Below are 8,003 nucleotides of genomic sequence, written 5' to 3'. Positions count from 1 at the left end.
TTATAATACATGACAACGAGATATTGTAATTCTTTTACATTCGTTTATTTTATGTATATTCAAAAGTTGCATTTCGATGAACAAAATCAAAATAATTATTACTAATACGGACCGTACGCTTTTTTAAACTAATAATGAAATCTGAAATTTTTACAGCTTGTGTCCCCATCTTGTTATAAAATTATTACTGGACAACAAGAAATTGCTGAATATGTGTAAATAAAAAGGAGTAATTTTTTTATAAATTAATATAAACTCAATTGAAAATAGTAGCTGAGTTTGATGAATTGTTTCAAGCCAAACTGTACATTCCTGAAAAAATATAAATATTGTAGTATCTTAGTAATAAGGCATCATGATGCTAACAATGCAAATACCATTTTTGTATGCACAAGTCATAAATGACTATCTATAAATAACAAGAGATAACAAAGTGTTCATTGAATCAATTTTTTTTCAGAAATAATTGCTGCATGGAATGATATCCTTCCTAAAATATAATGAATGGAAATGGCTTCCATAATAGAAATCCTTTTTCCCTGCGTTCTATAGTTTACGAACTTCAGAAAAACTCATTGGTTCTTATTTTTTTTAAATAAAATTTCATTTGCGGTCCCTTAAAGAGTAGAACATTTATGTTATGCTAATAAGCTTTAGAACGCTAAGCATTGCCTTCTATCACTTATATTTTCACTAATATAGATGAAAGCACATTTAATTAATAATACAATTGCACTTTTTTCTGAAAAAAATTCTAAATGTTACTTTTATTGTACTAAAAGTTTTACTCCGACTATTTGAACCAGATCTCCAAGTCAGCACTCCATGTTACCGTTTAGAAAGTGAAGGTAGAAGAAATATAATATTGGTTTTTGGAATTTAAAAGAACATCTATTAATCTCAGTGGTAAAATTTAATTTAACACATTGTAGGTATTAAAAAATCTATACATTGATATACAATACTTCCGAAGAATTTTCACATCCAGTGGCTACAGAAGATGACCTATCATGCAAATTTTTCGAGTTTAACATAAATAATTATTAATATTGTTACAAACCCATAATTTTTGCTACCCGTCACGAATAGTGTCATCCTGGGAAAAACCGTTACAACCTTTGTAAGATCTGTCCTGTGCGTGCTGAGCTTGGCGACCATTTGGTGAGTTTGGCGACTAAATGGATAATATTGGAAAGTTCGAGAACTTTCACGATCCATCCACTAAGAACCGAGATACACCGAGATACGCCCTGATTGGTCTGGACGATTCTAGCCCCGCCTCCCGGAACTATATAAGACAGGCACTCTGAAGCTGAAGTGAAGTCGTGTGTGAGAGTAGTCGGAGTCGTGGATAAGTAGGGAATTGAGAGGATTAGACAGCAAGCGAACTGCTGAACTACCGATTAAATGCGCTGCGTTATTACGATTGATTGACGGTATTTGTAGAAAAATTTTGTAACAATATTTTGAGATTAATATAAATAATGTAGAGTGGTTGTATGAGTCACCAAAGAACGAGTCGGTCAATAAAATAAACAAAAAAATTTAGACATGATTGTCGGAAATTCAAAATTATACACATCCATAGACACTGTGGTGGTTAATGACAATAGTATTGCCTACCCCATTGAATTCCTTAACTCCCTAGAATTAACAGGTGTACCTTCCCATAAGCTGGAACTTAAAGTTGGCGTTCCAGTTCTACTGATGCGAAATCTTGATGCACCCAGATTGGATTGTGCAACGGCACCAGGCTTCGTACCACAAAACTTGTAACAAATAATATTATAAAAGCTACTATTATTACAGGAGTTGATAAAGGATACAGCGTTTTAATTCCCCGTGTACCTATTATCCCATACAACTTGCCATTTTGTTTCAAAAGGTTGCAATTTCCCTTAAAATTGGCTTTTACAATGGCGATCAATAAATCCCAAACTTTAAAAGTGGCAGGTATTCATTTGAGCACTCCATGCTTCTCACACGGCCAATTATATGTTGGTTGTTCACGTGTTTCAAGTTCTCAAAACTTCCATGTGCTGACGGAAAATAATAAATCATTTAACGGTGTATATAAAACGGTATTGGAATAAAAATAAATTTTGAAATTTCCCCGTAGATCTTTGAATGAGTAACAAGTTTCTTGATTATATCATATCAGACTCTGTTTTCAACAGCACCATAATGATATGGTTTGATAACATTTTACATTGTGATCAGACTGTCAGTTCTCCCGCATACACATCAAAATTTCCACGCGTACGAAGTCACGGGTAAAAGCTAGTTAATAATATATGAATGCATACCAGAATGTAACATTTTAAATACATCTATACTGTTACGAAATTTCCCGGGGTTCGTGTGGATAGTGGGAGTTATATGGTATGGAGAACACTCAATCAGCAGGCGGTAGTAGAAAATAAAACAGCGACGTTTATTTACACGAAGACACACAGGACAGCAAAAAGACTACAGCTATATACAGCACAAAAGACGATTATCTTCAGCCGAGACGTGCAGCATACACAGCAGCTCTACTCCGTCGCTGCTCCGCTAGTCCCTGGAAGACGAGTTCTTCACCGTCGCTTCCGACTACTCTTCGACTCCACTGGTCCACGACTCCAATTCACGACTGGTTCACCACTCGACTCACCACCGGTTCACACTACTCTGCCCTGCCGCTTCCGACTTCTTCTCAATTCACCGTCCCGGTTCACCATTGCCCGGCAGCTGCGGCTGCTTCCTTTTATAGGTCTCAGGAGGCGGGGCTAAACGCCTCTCAACCAATCAGGAACGTTCGAGGCGTATCTCCGTTCCCTACTCGAGGGTTCGGGAAAATTCTCGATGTTTCGGGTATAATCTATTTTGGCGCCAAAGTTGCCAAATTCGTCACCAAATGGTCGCCAAGTTTGTCGCCAAGCTCTGGGACCTCCTATGGAACCAGCTATGCTGGGAAGCCGCATCACAGGTTCGTAACAATACTTTATTTAATCAGCATTAAATCTTTATTAATAAATTAGCATGAAAAAAAACTAATTTTTATTCATTAAAATGTTTTCTCCTTATAGTCAAGTTTTATGATTTTCTTACACCAAGATGGAATTTTTCAGCTATTAATAGAGAACCATATTCTATTTCTAAGGCGAAAAGCGAAAAAAAAATTAAATCCTACAGATATATCCGATTATATGCTACAGATTCAAGAAAGCATATTTTAACAAATTATCTTGCAAATAACTTATATAGAGAATAAATAATAGCACTTCAAAATTTTTAATTTTATTTTTTTGAAAACGGTTTCGCTTGTTTCAAGTGTTTTTTTAAAACGTCTTAAAGAAGGTACATGTTTCCCATCTTGATAAAACTTCACTGAGAAATATTGCAGTCATTATTATCCATTAACCAATCTAATCCTAGAGATTTATTTCCAAATATGAAATCAAAATAACATGTAATGATTTATAAAATTAAAATTGAAAAAAATGCACACGAAAATGTTATATTAACAATTATTTATCTACGTAAAACAAGCATCCGAAATATCAATTTAAATTTCGCTTTTTCATTCCAGATTTGTAACATTGGATTTAAAAATATTATGATCAATGCATTTTACTTTATATGCCAAAGATTAAAAAATTGATAAAATATCTTGACGAAACTTAAACAGTTAATTCGAAAAAAAAAAAAAAAAACATATCACCAGAATTATTGGAGCAGCTAAAATTGATTTTTAAATGATTAGTTAAAAATACTTTTTAAAATATTTTTTTTACTTCACAATTAGAATAATGAAGTAAATTTCTATATAATTTTCATGATAAAATTATTCCAAACGATTAGTAGCACAAGTTTTACAAATATTTGATACGGCTTTTATTTCAGTTATTTTCTTAATAGAATATATTTACTTAATATAAATAGACATATATATTTTTAAATTTTTATTTCCTTTTTAAAATAACATTATATCTATATATTATAATAGGCATTACACTTATTTTGCTAGTTCATTTTTTACCACACATATATAAATTCATTTATTTGTATTATTTATTAAATCAACATCCAAAAAAATCGCTTTGCTTTTTATCATTTCAAATTCCAAGGACTTATCTATCTGCAATTCTAATCAGTACAGCATGTGTAGAGCAATTCATTTCAAAATCAAATCTTTCAAATAAAATACATTTCCTTTTTTTCATTTTTTTAAAATCTTTTCTAATTGTATCGTAAAAAATTTATATCAGCACCTGATTATTAGTCTTAGTTAATATTCAAACATCTACATTATTATGTTTTTCAATTTAATCATATTTTTCACCTAGCTAATCCTTTGTTATATTGTGATAATTTTCGAATAATAATTAAAGTTAATTAGAAATTGTGAATTTATTTACTTAAAATTAATAAAAATAATAAGTATTCCAAGAGCTGTATCATATTATATAAATTCGCAATCGCTAAACCGAAATTGTTGGAATTTTGAGTCGTATTATTTGTGGCTGTATCGATTGATATTAAAAATTATTGTTCTGTGAATTGATATAAAATATTGTATGAAATTTTTAATCATTAGTTTTTAAGATAATAGTTAATAATCAATCATAATTGTTATATAACTTAGAATAAATATTAAAATTTTAACAGGAAAATTTTAGGAGTATTAAAGCTAATTTAATCTAAAGAATATACCTTTTCATAATGTTGCAAATACATAAAATTGAATTAACATGAATTTTAATATAAAGATGGCCGCATGCATATGCAAAAGATACACTTTTAGGGACTATTTCTACCGAGTCCTCTAATTTGTGATAATTGTATCCTAGTTACGAGAACTATTCGAATACTTTTTTGAGGAATATAATATTGATTTCTTAAAAAATTGCTACAACATACACACAGTTATAGTTCTCGTTCGTAGTATATCCTAACATACACTTAGAAGTATATTACTTCGTAATCATAGAAATTTATAATTGATTTAAATGTCAAAATATCTCCGATTATTACTTCAAGGTTTTATTACTATCATCATAGCTTTTTTCATTCATTAATTAATAGCTCTTCTAATCAGAAAAGCCAACATTGTTAATCATAGACATTTAAAGAATGATGAATTTGGCGAATAAATTCGTTTACTATGGTCTTTAAATGAGTTAAAAGACAAAATATTTTTACTTCTAAATTATATTTAACATGGAATATAGACCTTTACCTACGGATAAAGATTTTTTTTTTCATATTACACTATTTTATGCATTTTCTGGAGATCATGTGCTTTTATTATTTTTCTAATCATAATTTGTAATAATTCATTTAATAATGTAAATGAAACAATTGTATTTTTTATAACTATCTTTCATTTTTTGTACGAATATATGAATTTACATTCATACATAATTATTATGTACTGGGTGTCCCATAAATTTGCAAATACTTTAAAAATTCATAAAAAGTTTAGGACCCAGAAAAGACTGGAGAAAGATTCAGGTCCAATCACTCCTGCTGGACTTGTTTCCCTAGTACGCCGTTTCGAAGAAACTGGAAGTTTGCGTCATCGGCCACGCAGTGGTGCACCTCGTTTAACAACAGTCCGTACCCCCGATGTCTCTTCGCAAATGGGCACGCTAAGGGAACAGTCTACAAGTGCAGTCAGTAGCGCACGAGAAGTGGCACGAATAACTGGCGAAAATTGAAGATGATCCACGATGGCTGCTGAAAATATTGTGGGCAGATGAGGCTCATTTTGCTTTGCATGGAGCAGTTAATACCCATAACTGTAGAATATGGGCACATGAGAATCCACATGCTTACACTGAGAAGCCCCTGCATTCACCACCGGTTACTGTTTGGTGTGGTTTCACTGCATCCATTATTGTAGGCCCTTTTTTCTTTGAAAAGCCTTGTGAAAAAGCATCCTTTTTATGGCATTTCATTCACTCATCCACAGATTGTAATTTAGACCTGAAACAGAGAACGATCACCTCTGGACCAGTACCCCCAATAATATTGTCTAGACTTGGAGGACTTTGTGGCCAAGACAGATTTATACGTGCACCAGCCCCACATACAAGAGGAGTCTTCAGCTGGCTGGGTTCGAGCTCACAACCCACTGTAATGATTTGTATTAGGATAATTTTTATATAACGTCATGAAAATGTACATGTTTTTATTCTTTGTTATGATTCATAACTGGGTGAAATTCAAGATAGTTCAAATTATCATTAAAGCATACTTTAGCTGTTTATAGTCAAAATAATAGTTAAATAAAAGTGTTGGAGTGGATAGGAACTTGATCCATTATAATTGGTAAAGTATTGCATTTTTCTTAATAATCTTATGCCTCAAAGAATTCGCTCTTTTGACAATTTTTGTAATTTGGCAATCAGAATGATGACATTCATTTTTAATGCAATTGCGTATAATTTTTCCTCCAAAGCTACTTATTTACTTGTGTATAACTTTCCATCCAAAGGTAATGCAAGTGTTATCCATTACAAAACAGAATATTAATAATATAGTAGGATAATAACTTTTAAAATATAGTATTAAAATTTATTTGTAATATATATTTTGAAAAATATTTTATACTGTTTTTTTTTTGTTGTTGTTGAAATTGTTGTTTAACTTCAAAGTTCTTTCCAATTCAGCTTACAAAAATTGTTATTGAAATAAAAATATACTTTATAAAAGTAAAGGTTTGTTAAAAGTATACTTCAGTAAAGGATATCAAGTTAGTAGCAGCATATGAAATACAGCAAGCTAATATCGGTATAGGGAAATTTTGTAGAATTATTTTAACTCAGGATCATATCACGTGAAACAAAATTTCTAGCACGTTTTTTGCCGAAGCATGTTCTTTAAATTAAAAAATAATATTTAAGAATTTTATAAATGCGCAGTTTCTAAATTTAAACGATAATTACATGAACATTATTGGTATTTTTTTACATTCAATTATAGTTTAAAAAAAGCGTTTAAGAAGTACATTGGTGTACAAAACTTAAGCAGCAATGTAAATTTTAAGCAGGTAGCCATGAAATTGCAGAAAAGGTGTTATTGCGATCAGTACAATGAACACACAATTCACTGGAAAGGTAATGCATATGTAAATCTCAGGAAGAAACCATCATCGGCGACGTGAGTGTACGCAAAGCGCGTAAGTCGGCGCGAGCAGCTCAAGACTACAAGGAAAGGAAGAACAGGGGCGCAATTAAACATATTCACTGCAAATGCAAGTAAATTCTTTCTTGAAAATATAATTAGAAGAAATCACCTGGACGACTTCACATGTGAAAGAATTATCGGAGTTAGATTAGGGGCACAGTTTGACCAGCGTAACTGAAAAGTTCGGAATTAACAGAAGTGTCGTTTCGTGCTCTTGAAAAGCCTTCCAAACTATAGGTACAGTTGTTAGAAAAGGTGGCGGTGGTCCTCCCTAGGAAAATAACTGCAATGGGTTGACCAATATATCGTCCTGCAGACGAAAAGAGCCCGATACCAGTCAACTAGCGCCACTGCTTAGCAAGTGTCCAGCAACAGGGTGACAAGTGTCGCGGTTTACTGTGGCCAGGCGCCTTCACAAAGGTGGCCTATTTGCCCATCGTCCTGAATGCTGCATCACTTTGAAAGTTGGCCATTGGTGGCACCGTTTAGAGTGGTGTATGGAGTACAAAAACTGGACATCTCATCAATGGAGTCGTGTCCTCTTTACGGATGAGAGTCGTTTCAGTGCCACAAGTGAAAAAGCCAGTTGATTTAGAGAGAGGTCAGAACACGGTTTCATCTCAGGAACATCACGGAAAGAGACCACTACTGTGGCCATGAAGTTGGTTGTCACCGGGGAGGCATTATGCTGAACGGGCGAGCTTAGCTCCACATTTTCGACAGAGGTTCTGTAACCGGAGATCGCTATTGTGGGAAGGGGATCCTTCCCCATGTCCGTCTGTTCCGAGGTGCTATTGGACCAGACTTCGTTTTTATGGACGACAATGCAC

This window comes from Argiope bruennichi, chromosome 9 (assembly GCF_947563725.1).
Source record: "Argiope bruennichi chromosome 9, qqArgBrue1.1, whole genome shotgun sequence".
Classification (NCBI taxonomy): Eukaryota; Metazoa; Arthropoda; class Arachnida; order Araneae; family Araneidae; genus Argiope; species Argiope bruennichi.
This window is presented reverse-complemented; position numbering follows the sequence as displayed.